We start from the raw sequence: 13,567 nt of genomic DNA, 5'->3' as shown, positions 1-13,567 counted from the left end.
GGTGCCAGCAGGCTCCGTGGGAGGCCGCGGCGTGCTCGCACAACGTAACAGAAAGTGATTTTTACACTTGACAACAATTAAGTATTCTTGTGTTTAACAACAAGTATGTGCTCTGTATTTTTCTCTTTTGGAAAAGCCCTTAAATCTGTCGGACTCATCCCACTCTCCCAAGGGACATGAGTGACAATCTGCCTGAGCTCTGCTGCTGCCTGGGGGGGATGTTCTGGGGACAGCTGCTCACGCCCCAGGGGACAGCGGACACCCCAAGCTGCACGGGAGGAAGGAGGGTGGGAATGCAAGCCAAGAGCCGTGGCTGCAGCTTGCTGATGGGGTGAAAGGCAGAGAGGGCTGTGGGAACGGGAGCAGGATGCGTTGCACACTGGTGTTACAGCGAGGCAAGGCCTGGGCTCAGCCAGGCAGACTCGGGGATCCCCACCCAGGTCAGGGTGCAGGGAAGGGGCTCAGGGCCGTCCCAGCAGGGCCAGGCGCTCGCTGGCACCCTGTCCCTCACCCCCAGAGCAGCCGTGGCACCAGGGAGAACCGGGCAGCAGCCAAACCCGCAGTGTGCAGGACGGGGCCCCTCGTGCAGCCGGGGCTCCCTCCCTGCAGCCACCCTGGCACACGCCCTAAAGCAGCACCGTGGGCTCGCTCCCAGCCCATGCCGGGAGTGCTGCTATCCCAGGAGTGCTGCCATGAGCTGGGAGTGCAAACCACTCTCTGCTGACTTTTGACGGAAGCTGGGAGTGTTTTCTTTTCTTTCCCCTTCCAGTATTGACCACAGAGCTCCACACACCTTCTGAATGAGGAGCTGGCTGTGTTTGCTGTCCTTCAAGCTGATCTGTACCATTGGAAACATCACTGGAAAGCCAATTTGGCAGAATTTCATCATGGACTGCCAGTCTGGAAATTACAGGTGTATTTGGCAATGTCTTGCACAGCTGAGCATGGCTCGCACTGTCCAGGAAACACACCCTGGGGAACGCTGGTGAGAGAGCCAGGCACCACCAGAAGCTCATCCAGAACAAAAGCTCAACGCAACCGAAGAGCCATTCCAAACATTTGTTATAAAAAAATAAAAGCGAAAAGAAATGACACGCAGGGAACTGAATCAAACTGAACATCATCATTTCTCACCATCCTTTTAAAGCTCTGTTGGTTCCCAACTGAAAAATGCCACTGATAAACGACTTGCTCTCAAACAAAGCCACCTGGCTTTGATCCTGACACTTGCATTCACTTGGCTGATTCCCCCCATCCCCCCAAGAACAGAGCTTTTTTTGTTCAAAACAGCCATTTCAGTGAAACCCTCTTGTTCAGCAGAAAAGCTCCTGAACTGAGAGGCAGAGGAGGAAGAGGAGGTTGAGGATCAAACCCTGCAGCCCAGGAAGAGAGGATCTCACAGCTGGTGTCCTGGCTGCCCCAGGCTGGCTGTGGCAGGACCTCTGTTCCCCTTTCCCTCTCCTTGCTCAGCCCAGCCAGGCTTGGGCTGTGCCCTTGCAGGTCTGTGCCCTCCCTGGGCTGTGCCCAGGGGCACACAGGGCTGCTGTGACCTTGGGTGAGGGCTGAGTGCCAGCACGAGGTCCTGGGGGCTCCAGGCATCTCTCCCATGGCAAAGGGTGGGGTCATGGGCATCTCACTCTCTCCCCAGGAAAAGGAAACCCATGACACACAGTGCTGCTGGGCATGGAGAAGGGCTGGGGGGTCTCACAGCCTTCCCATTGCTGGGGAAACCATGCTGACTCCTGTCCTGGGGATGCCACACGCTCCCTGCCAGGGTCACGGGGCTCCTGTCATGTGTGAAACCCAGTGACAGTCCTGCACTGCCCTGTCACACGTGGTGCCATGGCTGGAGCCATGGTCCTGGCATGGAGCCCATCCCAAGTCACCCCCTCCACCCCCATGCTGCCGCGTCCTGCTCTGCTCAGGCACTTGCCAAGGGCAAAGGAGCTCAAGAAGTGTTTGGATAAGGCTCTCAGGCACCTGGTGGGACTCCTGTGGCTGTCCTGTGTAGGGTCAGAAGTTGGGCATCGATGACTCTTGTGGGTCCCTCCCAGCTCGGGATGTTGTGTGATTCTGCGATTCTGTGAAATTCAAGTTGTTGGTGTTTGCACTCCTTCAGAGACAAAAGGCTGTGGAGCTCTGTGTGTGTCAGACTGGCCCAGCAAAACGAGGGATGAGCTCATGGGATCTGCCATAACATCACAGGGCACGGCTCCCCAGCATCCCGGTGGTGCACGTGGGTTGGAAATGTCTGGCCTGGACATGACAGACCCTTCCTGCATGGAACTGAAAACATTTATTCTGGAAGGGTCTGGATGCTCGTGGCTAAAAGCAATAAATACAGATTTAATTTCATAGTTAATACCCTGTCCAGGGTAAAATGCTCATTTTTAATATCGTTGCCTGCGATCTGACATTACCAACGAGATGTTGCAATGCAATCTCTGAGTCATTGCGCAGCAGATAATGGTATTTTCTTGAGTTCAATCTGGAGGAGTTGGCCCCATTTATCAAGCCTGAAAAAACGATGCCAGAGAGTCTGCCAGAGAGTCTGTCTGGCCTGTGCTGCGCACGAGTTACGTGACCCAGGGCTGCGAGGAGAGGGGGAGAGAGGGAGCAGACCTGGATGTCGCGATGGGGGATCTCCTGGGAGCGTGTCTCACACACTCCTTCCTTAGGGTCAGCCAGGAGACTCCTGAGTTTAGGGTATGAGGGAGCCAGGAGTGACCACGTCGCTCCAGCTCTGCCTTTGCTTTTAGGCTGCCCCAAGGGGGTTGCTGTCCCACAGAATGAGCAGGCACAGCTGATATTTGGGGTCTGGGGAGTCCCTGAGGCCTGGAGGAACTGGCCAGTGTGAGAGGATCCCCCAAGTCTGTCCACACCAGGACTGGGAGCCCCACAGCTGCTGAGCCCAGGGCCAATGGTGGGGACAACAACACTCGGCAAGGTGGCTGAGGAGGGAAAGGCCATTATGGACCATTATGGACAGGTCAGTAAAATCTCCCAGATAGGGACTGGAGCAGGGAAGCCATGAGGAAGCATCCTCAAGGAAATCCTGCCCTTAGAAGTGTGTGTACATCTTATAGGTCTCTCAGGGGAGGAAGAAGAAGAAGAGGAGGATGGGAGCTGGAGGAAAATCCTACCTGGGCTGCCTTGGGCTCTGGGAGTGTTAAAGGAGCTTGAAAGATGTGGAGAAAACCAGAAGCAATCCCAGGAATATTGGGCTTTGTTTTCCGTAGGCCAGCGGGAGCGTCTCCAGTTATCCAGCAACGCCAGCGTGGGAGGGAGACCTCTCTGGCAGAGTGCTCCTTCCTCTGGCAGGCAGAGCCCAGGTTCTGCACAGAAATCTGCAGTGCACTTCTAACACAGAGCACAGTGGATCCAGTTGGGCCAGCTTGGCTGGGGATGCAGCAGATTTGCTGTCAGCAGAAAGGCTTTAACTCAAGGCTGGGCACCTCAGTGTAAAAGAAATGCTTTTTATTGACCTCACATTGCAGACAGGATGCGAGAACCAGCAGATGAAAGTCCCTGGTCTGCTATGCAGAGGTCAGAGCAGATGGTCCCTTCTGTCCTTGAAAGCCACTGAATGGTACTGCAGATGCTTAATGTGGGAATGAAGAAGTGACTCATGAGGACAAGACACGTTAACTCCTGTAATCCCCGGTCCCGAGAGTGCCAGGAGGTGTCTGAGCCAGGAGGAAAGTGTGGGGTTCACAAAGGCTCCTCCAACCACAGGGTCCCGACCAGGGGCTGCACAGGCAGGGCTTGTGCTGAGGTCTCATCTGCTCACCTGGAAATCAGCAGAGATCCCGCCCCATGGTGGGAGTGACCAGTCCTTCCTCCTGCTCCTCACAGTTTTCTGGGGGTTTTGGGTAGGGAACTGCCTGTCCAGATGTAGCAACCTCCCTTGTCACGTCTTGACCTGCTTTCCCCTTCCTTCTCCTGCCTTCTCCTTCCTTCTCCTGCCTTCTCCTCCCAAAGCAGCCTCTTTGGACTTACCCTCTCCCCTGTGGGCACTGCTGGACACACCACGCTGGCGTGAAAAGGGAGGTCTGGAACCTCCTGCCCAGCTGGGCTCCACTGACATCACACAGGAGGGCATGAGCAGCCCTGCACCACCCAGGCTGGTTTGGCTGCTGGACCAGCACAAGCTGCCCACCAGGATCTCCCTGTCCTTCTGTGGATAAAAACACCGGCCAGCCACTGCTCGGGATGGGGAGTGAGGGGTGGCAGCCGTGTCCGGGACAGAGGAGTCCAGCCACGAGCTGGGTGACCCACAGGAGACATTCCAGCTGTGGGCATCCTCCCCAGAACGAGTTACCACAGCTTGCTCAAATGCTTGTCAATGAAATGTGGTATTTGGGACATCAAATTCATAATTTGAGAGAGAAACTTAATTTTCCTACAAAAACAAACAAACAAAAATGAAGTTTTATTTCCAGTGAAATCTGGAAAACCTCAAAGCGACTGAAGGATTTCTGATTTTAATTGCCAAATACAAAATGTTGGGGAAACTTGGAGAATAAAACTAAAATTTTGGACTTAATGCCTCAATTTTCAGTTGCCAAAGGAGGGACAATGCCATCTTCATGCTGCTGGATTTCAGACAAGCCTCAGTTTATTCAAATTAATATACATGTTGACAAAAAAAAAATCATGAAAACAACTTTTCTCAGGAACAATTTCCATTTCCCAGTTCTGTGACCCTAAAATGCATGCCAAAAGTCTCTAAGAGTGCTTTAGTTTATTTAACTGAAAAGCAAAATGACAATACAGCGAATATTTAAAGTGAAGCCCTGTTCTGAAAATATATCCACTTAATGCTAAAACGATTCAGTTTCACAGAGCTGGAAACAATTATGAACCAAATCAATTGGGAGAAGGAATTTAATCAGAAAAATGTGAATGCTAAGTGGGAATTGTTGAAAAACATTTTACGCGTTGCCCCAAAACCACAATCCCACAATTGAGAAAGAAGGCAACGTTGGTTAAAAAAATAGACAGCTCTGGCTAGTGAGGGAAGTGAAGACAACTGTGAAAAATAAGAAAACCATATATAACTTAAGAAAGTGGAAACTGATAATGATGAATGAGAAGTGAGAAGCTGTAGAAAGCTGATAAGGAAAGCCAAGAGCTGAGGACAACGTATGGGCTGCAAACCTGAGCAAAGGAGCAGCAGCTTCTGCCAGTGTAAAGGGAATAATTACAGCTCTGGTGAGGCTGTGGGTTGTGTTAGACTTGGGATAGATGCACCAGAGGAAATCTCCCATTCACCAGTGTTTGTTTGGCTGAATCAGGCACTGGAGAGGCCGGGCATCAGCTCTGGGCAGGCCCCTCCAAAGGCTGCCACAGGCCAGTTTAGGTGAGAAAAATGTGATTAAAGCTAGCTCACACAGACTTACAGAAAACAGAGCACGTCAAACTAAGATTCATCTTTTCCTGGAATTACGAGTTTGATTGATAAAAATAATATTAGTGGTAAAAAACACTCCAACTTCTGCAAGGCGATGCCGTGGTACTGTTACATTTTGATGAAGAAACCAGAACAATAGCCAATCAACACGGGCCATATTTAATAGATTAAAAGCTGGCTGTGGGGTGTCCCAGCTGCGATTGTCAGCGGGAACCCTGCACCCAGAGGGGGGAAACGGAGCTCCCCGGGGTTCAGGGCTGGGCCCTGGGCTATTCAACTGCCTTATCAATGATCTGGAAATGTATTAAATCATGTGTGGTGACACTGGGGTGGTGAGACAAACAAATGGGGAAGAAGCCAGATCGCTGCTGCAGAGGAGCCTGGGTCACGGGGCACAAGCAGTTAATGCAGGCAGATGGAGGCACGCATCCAGGGACAGATTATCCTGGAGCCCTACACACAGCTCTGACCCTCCTCTGGCTTGCACGAGGCCTCTCTTCCCACTGCCCACCTGCCTGCTCCTCTGGGGAAGCAGCAGGAAGGAGCTGGGCACTGCAGAGGCCAGGCCAACCTGCAGCTCTTGCGGCATTCCCGAGTGGAAAGAGTGGCTTTGGTTGGCTCCGGCTGCCCATGTGCCAACATCCAACATGTTTTACAACTGACCTGCAAGGAATGTGTGTCACCGAAGAGGATATGTAGCCCTGGAGAAGATAAACCACAGCTGCATTGTTTAAAAGTACCTCATCCACTGGATTGGAACAGCAGGCGAAGATGATCTCAGGGAGATAACTCTAGGAGTGTGTTAGCAGGAACGGCCCCGCTACCTTCGCCAGTGGAAGATTCTTATAAATTCTCTCCTCCTGCCATCCTTTTGCAAAGGGTCAGGAGATGTACTGACAATAGCAGCATGCAAATATTTCAGAACTTGGCCACACGCTGAGCAAACACTCTGGATAGTTTCATGAGTAGATTAAAATGCCAGATCAGCGAGCAGTGCTGCACTTTAAATATGCTCACTAATTTATTAAGTTTATTCTTAGCAAGCTTGCAGACTTCAGAAAGTTAAATTTCTTGGTGACAAATGGCCGTGGAGCTGGGCAGGCAGGGTGTGCGTGCTGCGGCCGCAGGGCCCCGGAGGCAGCCCAGGGGAGCAGATCCCCCCGAGCCCTGCCCGGGGCAGAATCCCCAGAGGAAGAGCCAGCACGGGCTTGGTGTCAAGGCTCTTGTACAGCTACAAAACCGGGGCTCTTGGCACATCCCACGCTTCTGCAAGGAGCTGCTGCCTCCCACTCCAGGCTCAGACATCCTTTATCTGTTTCCCCTGTATGCTATGGGTTAACTGCTCCGAGCAGCACTCCTCAGAGCACTCTCGATGTCCCAGCTTCAGTCCCCTGTGCTCCGCCAGGGACGGGGAAACCTCGTGGCACAGGGATGCGGAGAGGGGAAGCCCTGCGGCACAGGGATGACGAGAAGGAGAAGCCCTGTGGCACAGGGATGCGGAGAAGGGGAAGCCCTGCGGCACAGGGATGCAGAGAGGGGAAGCCTCGTGGCACAGGGATGCGGAGAAGGGGAAGCCTCGTGGCACAGGGATGCAGAGAAGGGGAAGCCCTGCGGCACAGGGATGCAGAGAAGGGGAAGCCCTGTGGCACAGGGATGCGGAGAGGGGAAGCCTCGTGGCACAGGGATGCAGAGAAGGGGAAGCCCTGTGGCACAGGGATGCGGAGAGGGGAAGCCCTGCGGCACAGGGATGCGGAGAAGGGGAAGCCCTGTGGCACAGGGATGCAGAGAAGGAGAAGCCCTGTGGCACAGGGATGCAGAGAGGGGAAGCCCTGCGGCACAGGGATGCAGAGAAGGGGAAGCCTCGTGGCACAGGGATGCAGAGAAGGAGAAGCCCTGCGGCACAGGGATGACGAGAAGGGGAAGCCTCGTGGCACAGGGATGCACCGAGGGGCGATCCCCGGGCAGGGAGCAGCCTGTCAGCCCCGGGGCCAGGGCTCGGCACTGCGCGCTGGGACAGCTCCTCGGCAGGGCGATGACAGCCACCGTGGAGATGCCTACGTGCTGTTTGTGGGGCGGGAATAGGGCCCTGCGAGCCTTGCAGGGACAGAAGGCAGCGGGATCCTTTGAGCTGGAGCTCAAACAGCCGTGCGGGGCTGTTCCGCAGCGTTTGCCACGTCTCTGGGGAGTTGTTCTTCATCCTCCCGCTTCAGAAGGGACTCGCGCCTCTCCTGATAACTCTGGGAGGGAAAAGACTTTTCCAGGAGCATTTCCTGAGCTGGGAGCAAATCCCACATGGCATCACAACCCTCCGTCAGCAGCAAAGGCATGTTATTGTTACTCGCGCTGCGAATGAGCTGTCGGACCCGAGGCAGGGTGTGCCGCTGCTGGTGCTTAAACAACTCCCTCTGCCCCGTCCAGCAGCTGGCTGGGCCATGTCAGAGCCCTGCAGAATGACCTGCTCCGGCAGCCCATCTCCCCTGATCCGTGATTTACTGCCCAGCCCGCCGTGCAGATAGGGAGCAGCACGCACACGCGTGTGCTGGGCTGGATCCGCACCCAGCGGGGTCCCCAGGCTCTCACCAGCCCTTCATCCCCAGCTCCCTCGGCGTTTCAGCAAGTCCCTGCCTCAAAACCAGCTCCTGTGAGGAGATGCTCAGCCCTATTTCCTGCTCTTTGTCCTACATCAGCAGCAGTTTGGCTCCTAGAAATGCAGGAAAGTTGCAAAGTCAGTCCTTCCACTTCAATGCACTGGGAACAGCATCACCCCCTTGCTCACAAACTCACCCCAGTGCAGAGAAGCCTTTTGAAGTGAGAGCACCCCAGGAAGTCACCCTCATCAGGCCACAACCACTTTGTTTTCTTCCCTTCCAGTGGCGAAAGCAGCACATGGGGAAGATTTGGCCTTGGGAGGCCCAAGAAAACACATAAAGGATAAAACCAGCCCCGCAGTTAAAAGGATTAGAAGACTGTAAGGAGAGAAGAAAGTTCTGGAGACTGGTCCAGGGAGCCACAGATGCTGGGCGTGAGATGCTGCACTTGGATGACAACTCGGAGGGCTCAGGGGAAGGTGCCTGGCACCTTGGGCACACCCCTGGGGAAGGCAGGTCCTGCTCAGCATGAGGGGTGAGTGACAAAGCCCGCTCATTTTAGCCCAGACTTTATTTTAGATCATTTCACTCCTTCACAGCTCTTCAAAGGCACCGACTGCTCCTGCACCCCACACCTGCCAGCCCACCAGGGCTGCTCCAGGAATCACAGTGCACAGCGTGCTGGGTGATGGGCAATATCCTACCAAAACCAACCCTCCTGGGACACTGGCTGCTCCCCACAAGGCACAGCTCTGTCTGGAGGGGAGACACAACCCACAGCACCAGCACCCCCAGGCCCAGTCCCACTGCCATCTCTACAGAGCACCAGCAGACCCCACACCCCAGTGCTGTGAGGGGGGGCAGCCCCATCCTGAGGCTGCTTGTGGCTGTCACACTGTCACAATAGAGGTCAGAGCCAGGAAACCCCTGGAGACAGCTGATAAGCCCCCTGCATCTGTTCCAAAAATGCCCGTGCAAGCAGAGTGAATTTTTTGGCTTGAGGTTGGTCCATAAATCAACGTGAGTCAGAAAAGGCCCCTGACAGTGTGTCCTCTTCCCTGGTGCCTTCTCCAGGACACTGCCAACAGCCCAAACTGGTGGCTGCCTTGTGGCTGGGACACACTGCACGATGGACACGGCAGGGCCAGAGAATCCTGAAGGAACCTGGCAGTTCTGGTTCAGAAGCACCCTGGCCCCCTGTCCCGAGGGTGGGCTGGGCCCTTGAGGAGAGCGTGGGAAGGAGGCTGGCAGGGGAGGTGGACTCTGGGACTCTTCCCTAAACACAGTCTTGTCTATGCAGTGTGTGCCCTGTGGGAGCCAGGGAAGGGCAGGGACGCACAAGGGCTGCTGCTCTTGTGGGGCACACACTGGGCTCGGAGGCTCAGCTCCGTGGGGAACAGGCTGGCAGAGGAGTCTGGTGCCTCCTGCCTCTGCTCTGGTGAGCGTAGGGGTCTGTGCTGGTAGCCCACAGGTGAGCTGGCACCATGAGCCGTGTCCCCACCATGCACTGTGGGACACCACTGAGCTCCCCCCAGAGCAGGGGACACCTGCAGACCGTGCCCAACAGGCAGCTCGTGATGGAGGACACGCACATCCACCCTGCTGGGGGCTCAGAGGTGGGGACGTGACACAAAGCCCTGCCACCCATGTGTCACGTCTGGCAGAACAACATCCCGGCAGGTCCCTGCCCTCCAGCTCGGGGGCTTTGTCCTGGTAGAAGACACCCCCGAGCCTGAGAGCAGGGCTGGATCTCTTTGTCATCCAAACCCCGGTGTGCGAGCTGAGCTCCTCTCCAGTAACAGGCAAGAAGGCCAAGAAATAAAGCAGGTACATTCCGGGGATGCTGCAGCAGCAAACACTGCATGAATCACGTCGGGCCGTGGCTTCTTCCCCAGAGCCACGTGTGGGGTGGGCATCCCACCTTTGGAGCTCGGCCTTTCCAGCACAGACAGGTCCTCCACACCAGGGGCAGTGCAGGAGTGGGATAACCACCATGCAGAGGGAGGTTTCATTCAGCCATGAGGTGTGGAAGAGCCACACGATGTCCCCGGGCCTCTGTCCCTCCTCCATCTGCACCCTCGGCTGCTCACCGGCATCAAAGCAACTGCACAGGGCTTGGCCCAGGGCACTGCTGCTGCCACAGCACCCAAACCTTCCCTGCTCCTTTGGAATGTCTCTCCCTGAATTCTGATGGGTTTTAATATGGACACGTGAAAAATGGAGTGGAGAAAAGCAGTGAGGGGACAAAGCTGCGGGAGGGCACACAGTGAAAACTGATGGGGTTGGAGCTCTGGACCTGACACTGGGTTGGAGAGCAAATACAGCACAGAGAGAGAGAGCACAATGAGGGAAATCATTGCTGGCCATTGTGTACATAACAGGGGAGATGTTGGAAAATGGGAGTGGGTTCAGAGAAGAGCTACAGGAATGATTGAGAGACAAAAAAACCTGGAAAACTCCAGTACCACAGAAGGCAGAAGAAGCTCAACCACTTTTCCCAATGCAGGGCACAGGTAAAACAAGACTTGGTCCCACTCAGCCAGCACCTGCTGGGCCACTGTGCAGCCCAAACCAAACCAAGCTCCAGCTGATCCAGACCACTTGGAATGGAAAGAAAAGCTCCTGATGCCAGCAGTGTGGCTGCTCTCTCGTCCAGACCAGCCCTGACATGGAAAGAGGGGCTTCCTCAGCTGGGCTCACCCCGCTCTGCTCTGCCCAGGAGGGACTGTCACACACGGAGCAGGCTGGCCTCCACAGACAGACAGCATGGGATGGTTCTCCTGCCTCTCCCAGCCTTTTTGTGAGCAGCTCCCAGCTTTGCAGCTGGGACTCAGGCAGAGCAGTGGGGAGGGAGAGATCCTCTGTGGAGATGGGGATGAGCGCAGGAGAGTCCATCTCCTTCCTCCCCACAGGGCCCGTGCCAGCTCGGTGAGGTCTCTGCTGCTTTCCTCCTGCCTGTCAGGCTGCGAGTGCGCGGCAGAGCCGTGCCAGGCTCCCCACAAACCCCAGCACTGAGCCTGCACAGCGGGACGGGGCCGGCCTGGCCGGCCTCCAGCCCTGGCTGCCATCAAACGGGAAATAAGGGAATTGGAGCGAGACCACAGCGACCACCAAGCAGCCAGCACTGGCAGGGGTGAGGCAATCACCCTCTGCCAGGCACGAGCAGGCAGCAGCGCCTCACCCTGTGCCCGAGCCCAAACGCTCTGGCAGCTGGCTAGCAGCTGGAGCGTGCCCAGAGGAGGATGAGGGTGGGAGGAAGCCCCATGTGCCTCGCCCTCCTCGGATGCTCCCGGGGAGCGAGGCAGCCAGGAGTCCCGGGATGCTGCACAGCAGACAGCACAGCCGAACAGTATGGAGTTTTCTGCTAGTTACTCGTTTTATGAAAAGTTGTTGGCAAAAATGTGCATTTTCTTTGGCTGTGTTTTGCATGGATTTGGCAAAAATGTAACGCTAGTGTCTCCCCTTGAGAGAACTTTATTGAGTGGAACAAAGTCGGATATTTTTAGCTACCCATTGTTAGCTGAAGAACAAAGCCATAACTAAGATATTTTGTCTCTTACACTGAAAGGCGACTATCAGACAAATCCATGTACAGTCATATGTGGCTGCCCATTCAGATGGAGCACGAGAGGGAAACTATTTTTAGCCTGAACACTCCACACAACAACCGCATTTCCCTTCCCCTCCAAGCTGGACCACCAGAATACACAGGCAGCACCAGACAGCAGCGTTGGCCAGGGGGACCTGGGGTCACCGCCTGCTCCTGTCCCCGGGGCCATCTGACAAGTGGCTTTTATAGGAGAGATCGGGTCACGCAATCCTAAACAAGGCACTTTAATTTTTCTGCCTTTTGAGGTGTTTTTTTCCCCACACTCACAGCCGAAACGGTGAGAGGCAACAAGAAACAGCAAAGCGGGATCCAGACGGCTCCGAGCGAAGCGGCGGCTGCAACGCACAGCGCTCAACCCCGAACCCTCCCCGCTTTTCCCAAAACACTTGTGCATGCCCTGAGGGCCGCTCGGATGAGGACAGAGGGTGCCCACAGGGCAGAGGGAGATGGTCCTGCAGCCCGCAGGGAGGAGCGGAGCCGGCACAGCCCTGTCCTGGCAGCGCTGCCGCCCTTCCCGCTCCGCGCTCGAACCATCCGTGCTGGAAATGTCACGGCTGCGGCTGCCAAGGCGGCGCTTTCGAAAGCTTTAACCCTGAGACACCAGAGAGCCCCAGCACGAGGCTGACAAACCTCCCCCGAGCGCTTCAGTGCTCAGCAAATGACATCAGTGGATTCTGACTGGCAGCGTTTTGCAAAGCATTCGTGTAATAGAAACAAAGCGGTCCATAAATGCCCTGGATTTCTGCGTGTGAGAAATGCCGGAGCTTCTTCTAAACAGTTTTTGTGGGTTGCACTGGTGAGTCACGGAGAAGTTGCATTAAACACTGAGCATTTGGTGCAATCAGAACGACCCTCCACAGTTCAGGGAGCCGTGACACGCTCATGGCAAAGCACGAGGAGTAAAAGCAGGGTGCCACCGCACAGCCTGAGCTGCTGGGGGGGACCCACCGTGCCAGATGGGTTGGTGGCACCAGAGAAACCACCAGAGCAGCCTCCGAATGGCTGCAGCACGGCACGAATCTTTAGGAACCTCAGCGGCCCATCAGCACCATCCTCCCTGAGCACAGCCAGCCGCTGCCTCCGCAGCAGCTCTCCCTGCCAGCCTCCGGCACGGCCAGCTCCTGACTGGCCAAACACACCTTGTGCCCCTTCCTGGAGAAGCGCCACACTCCACAGAGATCTCCATGTAGTCCACGACCTGCCAGGTGCCACTGAGATCCCACAAAAGCCCAGGAGCAGCAGCAGGCAGCAGCGATGTCCGGCTGTGCTCATGTCCCTGAAGCTGCCACCACACACCAGTGCCGTGTGTCACCGTAACCAAACCCGCACGGGAGAAAGCGGCCGGAGGACAGAACAACACGAAGGAGGAAGCATTAATTAATTACCTGTGGGCTTTTCGGCTGAGCTAGAGCGTCCTGGAGGAGATGCTGCTCTGCCACTCCTCGCCTGCTCCGCGGGTTAGGGCTGCTTTGACCAGGGAGCACTGATTGTGTTTTATAAACTTGAAGCACAGTAAGAACTGGTTTAAAATAGAGTGAACGGAGCTGGTGCGGGTGGAATTAGACAAACTCTGCGAGCTGCTTTTCCAAAAATAAATTAACTTCTTGCAGCCCGCGGAGCAGAGGCGGGGGACGGGGCCTCCCGGGAGAGCTGCCCGAGTGCCTCTGCTGCTGCTGTCCCCCTTCTGGCACAGCTCCGGGGCTGGGGCTGCCCCAGCCGGGGCACACTCAGTCCTGGGGCTGCATGGGGAGGGGGCAGCAGCACCCCGTCCCCCCCAGTCTCTCTGCACCCCCATAAAGTGTCTGTGCCCTGGCAGAGAGGAGCAGAGGCACCTGAGGGAGCCGTGCCCTGGCAGTGAGGAGTGGGGCAGGATCCCAGCCAGGGCTGGGAGTTATGGGTCAATCCCTGCCAGAGCCGTTGCCTCAGTGTGTGCTGGGCATTTCTTTCCACCCAGGG

General features: G+C 55.7%; 1 protein-coding gene across 6 annotated transcripts in view; it reads right to left on the bottom strand.

The window, feature by feature from the left end:
• The window catches only part of MYOCD (myocardin), a 219,484-nt gene extending 206,354 nt beyond the window's left edge, over positions 1–13,130 (bottom strand). For 3 of the 6 annotated variants that reach the window (XM_039562412.1, XM_039562414.1, XM_039562413.1), the window contains exon 1: positions 12,997–13,130. The gene's annotated coding sequence lies outside the window, so the exon portion shown is untranslated. The remainder of the gene's footprint in view (positions 1–12,996) is intronic. The other 3 variants (XM_039562419.1, XM_039562421.1, XM_039562420.1) reach the window with 1 other exon arrangement.
• Between the last annotated feature and the right edge of the window lie 437 nt (positions 13,131–13,567).

The sequence above is a fragment of the Corvus cornix genome, chromosome 18 (assembly GCF_000738735.6).
Source record: "Corvus cornix cornix isolate S_Up_H32 chromosome 18, ASM73873v5, whole genome shotgun sequence".
Lineage (NCBI taxonomy): Eukaryota > Metazoa > Chordata > Aves > Passeriformes > Corvidae > Corvus > Corvus cornix.
This window is presented reverse-complemented; position numbering and strand designations above follow the sequence as displayed.